This window comes from Parus major, chromosome 7 (genome assembly GCF_001522545.3).
Source record: "Parus major isolate Abel chromosome 7, Parus_major1.1, whole genome shotgun sequence".
NCBI classification, from domain to species: Eukaryota; Metazoa; Chordata; class Aves; order Passeriformes; family Paridae; genus Parus; species Parus major.
This window is the reverse complement of record NC_031776.1, coordinates 25,276,516-25,292,714: the sequence shown is the minus strand read 5'-3', so window position 1 is coordinate 25,292,714 and position 16,199 is coordinate 25,276,516. Positions and strand designations below refer to the sequence as shown.

The 16,199-nt window shown below is 45.4% G+C and overlaps 1 protein-coding gene across 8 annotated transcripts in view; it reads right to left on the bottom strand.

The window, feature by feature from the left end:
- MRAS (muscle RAS oncogene homolog) overlaps window positions 1-16,199 on the bottom strand; it is a 38,356-nt gene extending 22,157 nt beyond the window's left edge. For 2 of the 8 annotated variants that reach the window (XM_015634917.3, XM_033515997.1), the window contains exons 1-3: window positions 15,793-16,081; window positions 14,026-14,187; window positions 4,168-4,272 (exon numbers count right to left, since the gene is read on the bottom strand). The gene's annotated coding sequence lies outside the window, so the exon portion shown is untranslated. Of the gene's footprint in view, window positions 1-4,167; window positions 4,273-14,025; window positions 14,188-15,792; window positions 16,082-16,188 lie in introns of those variants that run through there. The other 6 variants (XM_033515996.1, XM_033515999.1, XM_019007524.1 and 3 more) reach the window with 5 other exon arrangements.

Below are 16,199 nucleotides of genomic sequence, written 5' to 3'. Positions count from 1 at the left end.
TTATTACTAAATAAAGACTATTTACTCTTAGCCAAGTTTTCTCCAGTCTGTCAGATTTCCTTCCCAGTCAATGCCTCCAAAAGGAGGCACTGAACAGAAGCTGGACCGTGTTCCAGTCTTCAGTGGGAAGTCAGCATGGAACAGATCCGTCATGCGGGAAGCCAGTGTCTGATGTCTTTTGTAGTTCTGGCAGTAAGTTTTTCAAAACCTAAGTGCAATTTCAACTCTCTGAGGTTTTCTAAGAAGGAGAATTCTAACAGGTGCTCCCAACTCCCATCAGCTTCTGGATCCGATGGAGCCCAGCACCTGGGAAGACCTGCACAGGAAATTACAGGCATTTCCTTTGGGAGCAGTGATCAAAGCACTATCAGATTCCTACTAAAAGGGAGAAAAAAACCCAACAAAACAAAAACCTTAAACTAACTGTATTTTAAAAATAAAATCCTCCACCAAGCAATAAAGAGCTGCAATTGGCTGGGCTTTGAATGTGGAGGGAGGTAACTGTTGGTCCTGGAAGTGGCCTCTTCAATTCTCCTCCTGTGCAAAAAGATGCTGTTTTTGCGAGTGTTGTGTTCCCTGAACTGCTCACTGGCTTCCTGTGCCAGCCAGACCTTTTCTCCCTTTCAACCCAAAATTGCATCACCTCCTCCACCATACAGATGCTGCTCAGATTTACTGTAAGAGAAAGAAAATGCACCGGGGGAGTAATGAAGCACTTGAGATTCACACAAAAGGCAGCTAAAGGCAGTAGCTGCCTGATGAATACTTGGTAGTTATTTCAGGAAACATGGAATTATAGCCTGAACAAATAATAATAATAAAAAGCCACGTCACTGGAAATGGGTTAGGTAGTAGGCGGCCCCCCCCACCTTCCCCCTCTGCAAATCCCTCAGTGATGTAAGGAGAAGCCCTTGCTGTAGAACCGAGCAGCAGCTTCCCTGTGGCCAGGCTCAGTTCAGGGACTCACTTGTTTTTACTGGGAAGCACGTGCTTGTCGGTGTCCCCAGTCTGTATGTAAGTGCAGCACAGCATGAGTCAATCACACTGACAAATGTCATCCAAAAGCAACTCTGCTCCCTCTCCCAACTCCTCCTCCACCTCCCACAACAACACCATTAATCTTCAGCCTGTTTCCCTTGGAGATGTAGTGCCCTTTTCAAAATAAGAAGAGTTCTGTCACTCTGACAAGCCAACAGTCAGGTGCAGAAACCAGATTATTTTTTTCCCCGTTATTATTAAAAAGAACACTTCAGTCAGATTTGGGTCATTTGTAGTTATAGCTCTGCCACTACCAGTTCTGTAGAAGAATACAGTTATGCGACCAGAAAGCAGCTACACAAGATCCATTCCTGTAGCTCTAAGACCTCAAATAAAACTGTATGGTTGCCAGTTTAGGGGTGTCCACTGGAGGCTGATCCAAGCCTTTTGCCAAGCTATGAAATGGGGCCTGGCTCAGCTATTCTTACTTCCATTACTTCTTGTGTGTTAAAATCCACCATCCCTTTCCTTACCCATTTAATTCCGAAGCTCTCATGAGACATCAAGGGATGGCAGATTCCTGTATTACTCTTGCAAATTCTTTGCTAGTGAGGCCAGGAAGGCCTCTCCTATGTTATCATGGAACCAATGAAGTTGACCTAAACATACTGTAGCAAAAAAGCAGATAGCCAAGATGTTCCCCTGCCCTGCCCAGGCAGAGATAACACAGCAAGAACAAATTCAGTGGAGGAAGCGGCTTCAAATTCCAATAGCTGCCCTTCCTGCTCGCACAATCCCTGGAAATGGGCAGCTTCCCTCCTACACATCCCAGCCTGCTGACACACCAATAGGAAAGACCCCAAATTCACTGCCCTGGGTGGTTCTGCTGCTCTTAATATTGCTCAGTGAGGTGTCTGCAGGAATAGCCCGGTGCTTCAGCAACACCAGATGTTTGCAGCCCAGATGTTTGGCTGCCTGCATGCAGCCTTGATGCTAGCAATGCAGCCAGATGTGCATGGCACAGCCAGATGTGCATGGCACAGCCCTCCCAGCCTCAACCAGCATCACCCTGAGCAGGTGGAAGTGGTCCAGGCAACAAATTCCTGAGCTGCAGCGTGGAACTGTGAAGGGATCCTAAGCAACACCAAGGACTGCCCAGCACAGACCTCCTCACAGCTCCACCCTGCCTTCCCCACATTAGTCCCAAAACAAGGGGTCCATCCACCCCTCTGCCCAGCTCCTTGATGGGTCACGGTCCTGCAGCCTTATGGGCACCGTGCTGTTCACACATGGCTGAGCCAAGGCGCAGACTTTGTGGCACCTATGGCTGCTTTGGAGATGATTAATGGACAGAAAGGGTACAGGCAACCTCATTCCAGTCACCCTCCTGCAAATCAGTCAATGCATTTGGCTCCAAGCTTGTCTTCCAGTCAGGCTCAATTCAGTATTTAATGCTTTTTACATCTCCAGTGTTTCTACCGGATGTCTTTCAGGATGTAAATGGCTTTTTAAAGACTCCCTTCCCTCCTGGCAAACACACTTTGCATCTTTTAGACAGCTGCAAAGAGCTTAAGGCTGTGAAGTTCCCTGATAATAGCATTTCCACTAGGGGCTAGGTGAATCCTATCAAGTCCAAGGGACAGATGAAGGAAGGTGAGAAGAGTGGGGATCTCCAGGCTATTTCCAAAATCTGTCCTCTAACTGCAAGTCTTTTCCAAAACTTGACTCATGTCTATCTCCTTCCTAGACAAAAAGACTATTGTTGTACATATCCTATGGAAAAAAAGACACATTGCCTGTTCACTTAGCATCATGATGTTCCCTGAAATTATCTGTGAGCTATGGGGCAGCACTGATGTTTCTGCAATAGTTCTACACCCCAAGGCACAGGGCAGGCTTGTAGGGCTCTCTATAAATTTTCCCAGAGTCTTGAATCAAGGACAGTCCTCCTGGTTCCCCACAACACATCTAATACTCACCTACAGGTACAGAAGAACAGAGTATGCTAGACTGTATACTGGAGATGAGATTTAGTAGAGCTTCACCAGAAGATGAAGGAACAGCTATCTCCCAAACTTACCCAAATAGGCACATGGCCTATTTTATTTAGAATTTAATGACGCTAAATCCCAGAACTGTGTGGAAGGCTATTTCAGGCATTTCCCAGGTCCATGTCATTGCTCTCTCACTTGGAAGACTCCAAGATCTCATCACTGGGCCAGGACCCGTAACAGTAATTTTTTCCAGGCTTGTTACAATGTCTGCCAAGAGCACAAGCCTCTTATTTATGTACGGCATGCTGGGGAGGTGACTCCATACTTGGCAAATCCAACAGCTTGTCTCAAAGAGGAGGGTGGGCAGAACTGAGGACTGGATACAAGGATGAGGAGTGGGATGAGGGGTGAATGCACAGGCCCCTCCTCTGCCTCACACACGGTGATGCAGGGTTTTGCAAAGCCACAGCATTCCATTAAAGCTGCCTGAGGACAGGGGGCACATACACTGCCAGCATCCCAGCCAGCCCTGCTGCCTCTTCCTACCCCTCTCTTTGGCAAACCTCTTGGCTGTCAGCTTTTCCCCTGCTCCTTCCACTCTGCGCCAGCCTGGTGGCAAACACACACCTTGGCACTCAGGCACCAGTGGGCAACTGGCCAAACCACCCCTGAGCAACAGAGTTTACACTTGCATCACTCAAGTCCACTCCGTTATCAAGTGCCTTCACGCTGCCAGCACTGGAGAGAAACACCCTCTCCAGAAGAGAGGTACCAGGGCCCCAGCTGGTGCTGCTCAGTACTTGCACTTTGTTGTTGAATGCCCAAGTTACATCTCAGGTGTCATGAGTGGATCAATCCACAGAGCAGCAACTGAAAATCAACACATCTATGAAAGCACCCTGTAAGTCAGCTGACCAAACTTTAGACCCCTGTGGCCACCCCTCACCCACCAGTTTCAGCAGAGATCTGCATCAGGATATGCTAATTCTAGTTCCTTCTGCACTCAGACTAAATTCTCTGCCTTGACTCTTAAGTCATTCAACTTGCAGCCGTGTGGGAGGGTATATATGTACATTCATTAACACTTCCATTATGCCCCGTGGTTTGGCAGGTGGTGCTGCATTATGGATTTAAACAGTGCCAGCAAGCAAATCTACAGCACTTCACTGGATTAGCATGCTATGGGAAATCATACCTCAGAAGTGTTTTGCACTCTCGTGAAGCAGCTCCGATGAACGAGGCAACAGCAGGGCTCCAACCACCACTGCACTGTGCAATCACATCAGAAATTCACCTACAACTTCAGGGAAAGATAAAGCCCCACAAAACTCAATTACCATTTGGTGGGGGGAAAAAAAATAAAAATAAAAAAGCAACAGCAGATTCTCTTGCCAGTTAAAGGAAAAGAGAGGCACACCCGCTTCTGCCTGCTTTCACACACACCAAATAACAATAACATCTGCTTTTGCCCTGTAAACTGTTTTCACATGGGAGAAACACACCACACTTGGCTATACTCATTTCAGAAGTCAGCTTTCAAGGTACTCAGAGCCCCACGCCCAGTGCTATGCCTCCCTCTGTCTTATCATCAGGCTGACACTGAGAGATGCACAGAAATTGCAGAGTCAGATTCCCTCAGAGGATGCTGTCCCAGAGGGAGTGAGGAGATGTGCTGGGCTACAGAGCAATACAGACAGTGAACACACTGAGTCTTGGCAAAGGGGCAGGTAAGGATCTTTGATGGGACAAGAGGATAAAGCATCAGTTAAATACTGGTATCACCACACTGCTTGACCAGTGGCTGGACCATACTCACCTTTCCTTAACTGTGAGTGGCACTACAGTGCCACTGTACACTGCAGCTGTACCTGAGTGGTCCAGAGCTCCTACAAGTGCACAGCACTCATGCTTTACCTGAGCCATGGGACAGGTCACTTCACAGCTAAAACCATGCATGAACCAAATAAAGCAAATTAACTAGACAAAGTTTCTGAGTCTAGACTAATGAGATAAATCGAGCTACCTTCAAAGAAGAACCCCTCATCCTTGATTAGCTCTTTCAAATCATTGCTTTGGTTCAGTTGTTCTGCTCTCCTTCTGCTGTTTGAAACCCAGAAGAATCTGAGCAAGAAAACATGTTTAATCACCTAGAGACTGAGAAATTCCAAAGAAATGTTTAGGTTCTGCTATAAGACTTATTTTTAACTTCCATCTATCACAGATCTCTGAAGTACAGCTACCCTGCTGCAAAGTTGTAACTAAGTCAATACACCAAGGTCTCTTAAAACCAGTGGGACACAGAATCATGTAGCTCTAGCCTTAAGGTAGATCTCATGTGCCATTCCTATGCATGTACAGTGACATTGTTTTTAAACACCAAGCAAAGAGATTATGGATTATCCTTAGTTTTGGCAATCCAGGTAAATCTTTCATTTGGATCATATTTTACATACCAGACTCACAGAAACAGCAAAATATTTGGATTTGACCCTTCTTTGTACTGCAGGGCTCTCTGCAAGGGACATAGACCCTTACATGGGAGTCATCCTCTCATGCTTCAAGGACTGCACCTTCAATGACACTTCAGACTTAAAATTTTAAATAAAACACAACTACAGATACTGTTTTTTTATATCAACCTAGTGAGTGATAATATAACACGGGGTGATTTAACCTGATGGTATCTTGATACATCTCTGCATATAAAAATATCTCTATTAAACGCACAGATAGAGACAGCATGGATGGCAGCCACTTGAAAAAAATAAAGCCCCAAAGCATTAAGGCCTTGTAAGGGACAAGATTACTTTCATCCTGCCACAGCATGTTTCAATTTAACCACTGCATCTCTCAGCACTTTTGGTTCATATTCTTTCACCACACAGAGACACAAGTTTGGTATACGCCCAGCTTTAGGAAGGGGAAATGGTATTTTGGGTCACCAGTTCCACCCACGGTGTCCACCCACCCCTCCACTCAACAAGGCTTTTGAAGTGCACCAGTCCCAAACAGGAACCAGAATAAATTAGCCTGGGGTCAGGACGGCTGGAGAAGCCTGAGGTCGGAAGATATTTAAGGAGTTTTCTGGGGCCAAGTGGCTTTGTTAGCAAGTCCCTTGCCTCCTGATGCCCAAAAGGACACCCTGCCCTGGGTCTGCCCCAACCATAGACAGTGGCAGACATTTCCTCAGCCCTTTTGTCATTGCCTTGAAGGTGGCACACCTCCAATCACTGCTCAAGTTTAGCAGTTCTTCACTGCTTTGGCTGAGACAGCTCCTCTTTGTCCTTTCACTCAGCTATGCCAGTCCACCTTCAGGAGTCTTCCCAAGCCCATGAACTGCAGCTCCTGTTACTTTGCTCGATTCTCTTTTCCCCCAAACCAGAGAAGTACTCCCAGTGTTTCATGCAGTAGGATTTATGCTGTGCAAAACCAAACAGATGCTTTGACATAGGATATGGCTGAAAACACAATTTTTCTGCTTTGCTTCGACAGCCTAGCATTTATTTCCATATTCTTGTGAGGTTGGTATGTAAACAACAGAGAGTAACTTGCTGTGCCCAGGAGACCTTAAAAAAAGAGTCCTATTTCTCTGTCCTCCTGGATCCAGTAAGCCATCCTCCTGAGGTTCAAAGAGTTTCTGAAACTCATAATTTAAAAATCCACGGAATAAAAATGGGGTTGCTGGAGATCTTTACCAACAGAAAAGTAGATTGAAACTGTTCTGTTATTTAATAATTCAAATCCCAGTTGCCTAATTAAACAGGCTCACTACATTACAGAAAGAATAAGGAATTATATATTCTCTTAGCCAACTTTGCCGATTAACATGAAAGCCACTTCATGCTCCATTTGGTCCAAGTCAAACTTCTGAAGACAGACTTAATACTCCACAAGTAAATCTCATGTAACAAAACTCTTGCTGCTCACAGGACTAGGGTGATGCAGCAGCTTGCCAGCACCTTTGTGCTTTGTGGAGCTATTCTGCGGGATGCACAGAGGAAGTGATCCCCAGCCGAGCATCATAACAGAGCATTCAGTATCTCTTTGGACCTGCCCAAACCTCAAGAAAACCAAATGGTCTGCACAGTTCCTCATGCCTGACATATTCCCTGTTTGCAGATTAGATCTGAAAGCATACACAGCATATGGAGGAAACAGAAGTCTCTCTCAGAGCACTCTGCCCTTGAGCTACAGAGTATTTTCTTAGGGAAGTGGTGCAAGTACTCATTCAAGTCCACCTCATCACTACAGCTGATTACAACCTCTGGACTTGCTAATTCTGAGCTACAATCCTTCCCCAGCTACCCCCAAGGTCTCTTCATGTGGTAGTGTGGGCTCAGAGTGGGCTGAGGCAATACCTTCCTTGCTCTCCAAGGGCAGCTGTGTCAGATGCAGGCAGGTACCTTTACAGAGAGATCATGCACTATTCTGAGAGCTACAGCAGCACTGTTTGACCTTGCACTGTTGCACAAAAACAATTCACAACAGCTGAGGGTTTTTCCAGAGCACTGGGGCATGTCTCCTCCTGTTCCAGGGTTAGTTAGGGATTCTTGTCCCCACAAAACACCAGCAGCCACCAAACCAGCCTCAGTCTACAACTGCAGCTCAGCAGCAAGCACTACTGAGCCAAAGGGATTCCTGCAGTGACCTCCTTGCTCCCAGTTCATCACCCTGCAGGACAAGCTCTGTGGATGCCCTTCATGACTCTTTCTGGCAGTGCTTGGTACTGAATAACTTCTTCCAAAGAGTCCTGCTTTATATGTTATATATATGATATGTGCTCCCCACCCAGCAAGTGTTGCACTTAGGCTGGTGACATCAATACTTCCATAGCAAGTATTACACAAGACGTCAGCTACATATTTTCTGAAGATCACAATCTCTACTAAACTGCCAGCTGTCTATGCAGACCACTCAGGAGCTATCTGGGTATGCTAAGCACAGATGACAGACCCGATAACAGTGTCTGGATGTGCCCAACAGATTAAATTCCATCTGCATCCTGTTACTTTTGTCATTTAGTACCCCTTCAGAGTCTGTGTTTCAACAACCAACTAGTAAAGAGCTTGTATCACAGGATCACAAATTCACAGAAAAAAAAAACCTTTAAATGCTTTTTTTTTTTGGAGTCACCAGGTACCTGAAGACATGCTACACTGAGTGTTTTAGTACTTCTTTATGTGGAAAAGCCAGCTCAAGAAAAAAATTGGATGTGATTCCCACTACATTGATGTGCATTAACATCCTTTTAATCTGGGCTGGGTGGGTCTTTGTTCCAGCTACTGCCTATCAGACTCACCATGAGGCTTAGTGCTTCCAGCAATGCAAAGAGCAGATCCCTATTCAAAAGCTTTTCAACCCCTCTTATATTTGCAAAATGAAGATGTGTTTCCATAAACCAGAGTATGCCTTGCACTGGAAAACAGAACAGGCTGCAATAGTGTACCACTCAAAACTGTATCAAAGGAAGTTCAAACACATTCATTTTCATACTGGTATGATCAATTGTTAAAAAAAAATACAAAAACAAAACCAGAACAAATCACAAGAAAACAAATGAAAAAAGTCCAATAAAGCTAAAGATTTCACTTTAATAATTATTTTTTTGCTCACTTCAAAAACTCCTCCTTCCAATAAGTGGATAAAACAGATGAACTGCAGAGCCTCTTACTGTTGCCAAATCTACATTTTTTGGACACATGGCGCTGTCAGGATTTGTTCACAGTGTCCCTCTCCATACTCCATTGTTGGCTCACCCACCAGTGAAATCCTAATCCCAGTCCTTCCTATAGCTGTGACAGGAGCTGGGGCATGCTGGCAAGCAGACACTTGGAAAGCTGAATTCCCTGGCACTCTCAATCAGATAGCAATTTCATTAACGAACTTTTAAATAAAACAAACTCCAACATTTGAACTTCATAATTAAGTGGAAGCCAAATGAATTAGTGTCAAGACATGTCATAAGTGGAAGTCTCTGAACCCTGGGACTCCTGTGTCCCTGTGCAGCTCTGAAAGAAAAGCTCCAGCAGCTTGTAGCACAGCAGACCCTGACATTACATCTCGGGACTGCAGCTGCTGTGGAGGAGCAGGAGAAGCTGGGACATGCCAGGTTCTGCCTGCTCCCACAAAGGGAGCAGGTACCCATTCCTGTGATGCTGCAGGCATGGCCTGGGAGGCACAGCAACATCCCTGCCCTGGCAGCAACCCAGGAGTGACTTTCCAGTGGCAGAACAGTAACTTCTGGGAGCAAGTCAAGCTCCTGCCCAAGCCCAGGGAAGTCGGCAGCACTGAGCGCTCCTGGGCTTCCCAAGAGGAATATTTCACTGTAACCCACACACAGTACATGACATGGGCCCCGAGCAAGGCACAGCATGACTTACAGCTGACTTCAGCAGGCTTTAGTTTGATCTGTAAATCCTCTAGACACTTCACAAGAATGTTGCTCAACTCCCACTGCCTTCAGCCTCACAAGAGGTAGACATAAATACTTATCATTAGCATAAGCTCCCCATGACTCACTTTTTCTCCTTTTTAAATATAGCATCCTATAAACGTGGATACATTCTGAGCAATAAAACTCACATTGTTACTGTTGATCATGAAACCATAACAAAAAATTCCTCCTGCCAGCTTTGGACAGCTTCCTCCACCAAACCCCAACCACTGGTGACCCTCACACAGCTGGGATAGAATAGATGAGGCTCTCCTCCGTCAGAGAACCCAGGCAGCACAGGGACTTGGCACTGAGGCAGCAGATGTGGAGCTGGGCAGAAAGCTCCATCATCAACCCAGCCACTCATATCAACTTTATTAAGAAAAGCAGGGATTTGCCAGAAGGAATATTTTCAGTAGCCGAGAAGCAGCCTGTGCCAGCCTTGGGGAAGCCACTCACTGAAGAAGTGGTCGTGGAGGCATCTCCAGCTGGGGGATGCTCCCCACTCTTCATCTTCCCCCAGACATACATCGCCTCCCTCCCTCACCAGGCTTGAGCTTCCTTCCTTAGAAAAGCCAAACCCACATCGTCTGGCCAAGCAAATGCCACAAACTGCTTCAGAAGCACCGAGGAAGAGCCAGATAGGAAAAGTATGGAGCTGAGCTTGTTGATTTTCACAGGAATTGAGACCCAGTTTCAGCACCTTCCTGTCTGTCCTGCTGCAGACTTTCTTGTGTGATCAATCCTTCACGCTGTGTTTAGCTTTACTGAATACTTCAGTTCCCCAGCTGTACAAATGAGATAAAAAACAGGTCCCTATCTCACAGGTATGTTGCAAAATAAATAGATTTTGCATTACAAGTGTTACAGGAATGCTTTAAAACTTGCACAAGTATCAAGACTAATCCATCACTACTAAAAAAGAACTCTAAGACTGATAGCAAATTAAAATCTTACCTACACAAACATTGGAGCATGCAAGACTGTTTTCTTAGTTTATCTGTTTCTTGTGATAACAATGTTTGCCCCAGTGACTTGAACTGTTCTAGTCACAAGCTATTTGAGTTAAGTGCACCAAATCCTGTCTAGGGAAATACATACTTTGCTCTGTCTAAAACAACAGCTGAGGCATCAGTCATCCTCTCAGCTGTCCTAAAGACATAGCTGAAAATGCATGCTCACATCCATCCTGCTGTCAGGTGACTGTAAAGTACATTTTTACTTCTTGGACCTGTCTAGTAAGATTACCCATGAGAATTTATTTACCACAGTATTTTTCTAATTGTTTCTCCAACATTCTTATTTATTATCTGAAATGAGTGGAGTGGCAGAGCTGCCACTCTGATCTTAGAAACTGGCATTTTAAAGACAAGATAAACAAAAGCCTTTGCTTAAAACTTCCAGGAGTGTGTGTAGCTTAAAAAGCTAATTCCTATTTAAAATAATGACTAAGACTCTGAGGAATCTAACTCCCAGAGTCACACAGGTAGTTTTGAATATGTTACCCTTTCAGAGTAATTATGCCATCAAAGTTCCAGTCAAAAGCTGATGAGCGTTACTAATATATGCTGATGAGAGAGCCTGAACGTGAAAGACCTTCTTGGTTTATTTACACTCCAGTAAATCAGAAAGACTTATTTTCACATAGAGAGTGACAGACCTGACTACAAGGGACATTTAAGGAGGTTAAACCACAGCCCAGGGAGTAGGTTTACTGTAAACTGGCTGCAAGCTGATGCTGTTGTACTTGTTTTCACTGGAGATGATGGAAATTTGTAGCAGCTGTTTGGACTTCACAGGACTAGCACCAGTCACTATATAAAGGTCTGGCCCATTACCTGAATCATTACAAGTCACCATTCAGATGCAAAATAGTCCCCAGGCAGTCCTCAGGGACATTCATTTCTAGACCAAGAACTAGGCAGATGCAGTCAAGAGCTGATGAAGACAGATAAAACACTTTTACCACCCTGCAGAAATTTAGATATTTGGTTCAACATTTTCTGCAGAAGCAGATCTTCTCAAAGAGAAGGCAAGGCAGACACTGTGTTATCTGGGAGAAGGTGAAGGACTGCCAGGAACTTTTTAAGCTGCTCTATAGTAGAAGAAGAAAGTAAAAGAAACTAGTTAAAGATTTTACTCTTGAGCCTATCAATGTCAAACAAATTCCAAGGTTAACAAAATTTTGCCAAAACTTAATATGTAAATTGTACAAGCACTGAACATTTCTGCTGGTCAGTTCTGGCCAGAAGAGAAGTAGCAGGAAGGGGAATATCATCCAAGACCGTCTCAGATACTTGGATGCCTTCTGAAGTATCTCATGTACATTTATGCTCTCAACACACCCCACAAAGAAATAACTTCTACTACCCCATTTTAGATGGAAGAAAAGTGATCTCAGTGAGAGGCAGGTTCATTGGTACCTGTAAGAGTTGCTGACCTTAGCTTAGCCACCTTTGGCCAGTTTGTCACAAAGAAAGTACTTGGGGGCAGTTTCCAATCCCTTCACCTAGCTCCAGCAATTGGGCTGGTCTCTCAGAAACCTCTCTGCAAGTGCAACACCAAGCACCACTCACTGGAAAAGCAGTGTCTGAAGCAGTAAAATTGCAGGAGAGTCAGTAATGAGCACTGTAACTAGAGCAAGCTACTTAAAAATATTGTTAACCTCCCCCAACCCTGTCCCTACCCCTTCCCTCAATCGTTATTTAATTATTATATATTATATATATATCATTATATATATAAAGGGGGCTTCTTTGTACAAATAATTTTTGTACAATTATTTCATTATCTAATGGCAAACTGTCTGCCTGTTCCATCTCTATGCAAGATTTCCATATATATTACTCCTCAGCTGACATTTTCTCACACATACACATGCTCAGATCAGCAATTGCTCCACTACATGCTCAAACGGAGAATAAAAGAGCCATAAATCTCAAAAAAATAAGTATGCCAAAAAATTCAGCATCAGACGTTACAGCTGTTCATTTCTCCTCTCTATTCAGAAAGAGCCAGTTGTGGCTTATTGCAGATGTTATTGAAGTAGACGGTGTTGCTCTAGATTTACTTTGGATACAAACACTCAGGATGTGACCCACTGGAGCGCTGGAACTTTGTTTCCCCACAGAGAAAAATACAGCCAGTGACATTAAAGTAGAACAGGAAGGCTACTCTCCCCTCCCTGGTAAGTATCTTCTCTCAAGCACCCCTGTAAGCAACAACAGGAGAAAGAAGCAACAACTCCACCAAGGAGTGGGCTAATGTTCCTCCCATCTGCCAGACCCACGCTCATTCTGTTTTCACTTGGATCAAATCCTCCCAACCCCTTCTGCTTTATACTTCATTAAACTTGGGTGCTTCATACAACAAAAATAATGTCATCCATCTTTGAAAGGTCACTTTCAAGGCACATTTCCATATCTTTAATACCACTTCTCTTCCTTAGCCCTGCCTCAGAAGCCTGAAAATTAATTCCCTATTTTGCACATTGAATCTGACCCCTGAATCTCAATCTACTTATTTATGACAGTAAAAGCTTATGCAAACACCACCACCTTGGCAAAAGGCTCCCCTCTTCATTCCTGTGGATTCACGTTGATATTCTCCACCTCCAGAATCTGAAGTACTCCCTGCATTAAGAGCTGCACATTCCCATGCTAAGGTGCAATCCCTCCTAACTCCACCTGTGCAGGTAAGAGAGGTAAAGGGATGAGCAGTCATGGAGAAGTTACAATGCTGAGGCAAAAGCAGCTCTACAAATTGTAGGGGCACTGCACTGAAGGCGCTGCATGGCTCCAAAAGCTGAGCGAGTCTGAAGTGAGGAGCCACCAGGAGTGACAGCTTGGCTGAAGGAGTGACAAACAAACAATCCAGGCAAAACCAAATTATTAAGAGCAGTCAAGCTGAAGTCTGGAGCCTAAAACTTTTATAGAGCATACTGATTCATCCTAATGAACTGACTCACCTGTAGCCAGCATGTCAGTAAGGATGCCAGGCTTGGCAGCTGTGGATAGAGGTTCTTGGCTTGAATCCAGCTACAGAAAGGACTTCACACCCAGGGGGAAAGATGATAAAAATGAAAGGGCAGAAATGAATGAAGCTGAACAGCTTTGCTCAAGGAGCCTTCCAAAATTAAGAGAAGGGGGTAGAGTTTCTGCTCAAATGTTGTCAATCCTGAAACACCACGAGAAGTACATGGTGCAGCTAATGGGCCAGGGAGGACTCAGGACACTGCAGTTAAAGAAGAGCCTAAGAAACCACAACACACTATCAACACCAATGAATCACCACATCCATTTTTCTTATATCCACCTGCCTTACACTGCCTTTGCCATTGACAATACCAGCTCATGTGCAGGACTCATTTTCACACTTCCAGTCCCCAAATGCCATGTCTCCAACCAGTGCCAAAAAAATCCCTGGGGAGAAGGAAGTCAGTCCCCTCTAACCACCTTCTGATACAATGTTATTCCTCCCTAGTGCTAGCCTCAGTCCCAGGTTAAGAAAAAAACATCCAGTGCAACAAATACTAAAACCTCCTCCCATGAAGAAGGCAAGTTTAGTTTCTGCAATTCTTAGAACATCTGCAAAAATATTTGAGCTTGTGAAAATACCCACCAGCAACTTCAATAAATAGTACTGCCTCTCACATCATTTCAGGAAAGAGGTGCTGGGCCAGCTCTGACCCTAGTGCAGCTGCCCTGGCTCAGGAGTGATGCTTGGTGGGTCGTTTGGCTCTCTGCAGTCTGGGTATACACTCTTTATCATATAGGAAATCTTCTGGAATGGAGAAGAAAAACCAAAGAAGGACAAATAAATTGATGCAGAACTATAATATGAAGCTAGTCATATCTATTTTCTACATACACTATTATCTTTAAGGAGAAGCTGTCAGCTTGGTATCTTCAGACTCAAATATCTAGAAAGAAATCATACCTCTCTTAGGCAGTCCAAAGTTCTACTACAGAGAGGTGCTCTTCTTTAAAGCTTTTACTTTGTAATTTCCTTGCCACACCCCTTTTTCTTTCTCCTTTCTCTTAGCCTTTCCTAAATTAATAGGCCATGTTTCTGCAAATCTGTTTTAACATATTCAGAGCAAGAGACAAGTACCTTTCATATTGAAAAATTACAGTTTTAGGGCTTTGAAATGCATCTCTCTTGTGCAGAAAGAGCCTGAGCTAACCAGATAATATCAGTGAAAACTCAGAAAGCACATCTATATGACTATAAAGTTCAGTCACTTTTCTTAATCTCAACTCTTCTTTGAACAACAGTTTCCAGGTAAGATGTTTAAATATTTCCAGTCAATAGCATCCCTTTAAGCCTGCCAACAAAATCCAAACTCAGATGATTTAAGCTACTTGAAGAATTGATGGCTTAGATTTTCGTATTTCCACGGCATTACTGGAGAACTGTGCCAGCTGACAGTGATGAAGGGCTGCAGTTCCCTGTGCTGGGAAAAAGCCTCACGCCGGGGTCGGGGCTCCCCTGTGCGCTTTGCTCTTCTGAGAAAAGCCCTGTCTCCACTCCGACCTGCCGGTGTGAAGTCCCAATTTGTTTCACGACGCGATCAGCTCCGACAGGGAGGGTCACTGGAGCAGAGGAGAGCACGATGCTTGAGGCTTATCCCCCCGAGGTCTAACACTTAACTCGCTCCTCAGCTTACAGCCAGCGTGGCTTTAACTGAGTTTCTCTGTCTAGGAAGCAGGGCTTCATACGTTGTTTCTAGGGCTCTTAAACCGTTGATTAAAATAAATAAGCAAACAAAAAACCTACAAGTTTTCTATCTAATCCCAGCAATCCCAATCACAAGGTCAGAAAAATCTTAGCCCTATCTGTGGGTCAAGGTTGTTTTCTTACAGCAGAGAGTAAAAAAGCAAAGTAAAAGTAAAGTAAAACCAGAAGAAAAAAAAACAAAACCAACCAAAAAATCCCACCCCAAATCCGTACCTCCTCCTCTCTTTGTTTCTTTGTAATTGAAGATAGCATCTCTATCCTTGTAAAAGTTATGGAAGCTTATACAAAGTACTCCGTGATCCAAGAGCAATTTTAATGTAAGATAAGAAAGCTCGCCATACCCAGATCACCTCAAAATACACCCAGGATAGGAAACTAAATATTACCGCGACGCTGAATCTGCGGCGGGGGAGGGGGGGGTGTGATGTGTAATCCCTGTCACAAGCAAAATCCAACAAACCCTCAATTTACAAAGACCTTCCATCACACCGCGTAACTCAGAGCGACCCCTCTCCTCAGCGCACAGCCCGGAGAAGACACGGACCGCACGGCGTTCCGACCATTGCGCCACACATTCCCTCTTGCCGGCGCTCGGCGGGGCAGGGACGCCGGGCCCCGCAGCCCTCCCGCAGCACGAAGCCCCCGTACCGTCCGTCCGGCGCTGCTGCGAGCGGCGGCTCCGCGGCGACAGCGCTCTCTTCCCGACACCGAGCTGCGGCCAGGGAAAGCGGCGGTGCCCGGGGCGCGCTGCTCCCGACGGGGGGGCTCATGCCAGCGTGGGGCGCCGCATTTCAGCGGGAATCGCTGTAGGGAGAGGGAAGAATCAGAGGGGGAAGCCCCGCCGCGGTTACCGCCGGGTGTCACGGCGGTCCCGCCCCTCCGGCGGGCTTGTCACGCGTGGAGCGCCCGAAGTGCGCGGCGCTGTCCCGCGCCCCGCGGGGGACGGCCAGAACACGCCCGGGTTATCGTGTGCTCGGCCGCGTCCCCCCGCCCCGCTGACGGGACGGAGCGGCACCGCTCCGAGCCCCTCCCCGCCCAGCTCACCCCGGGCTGCG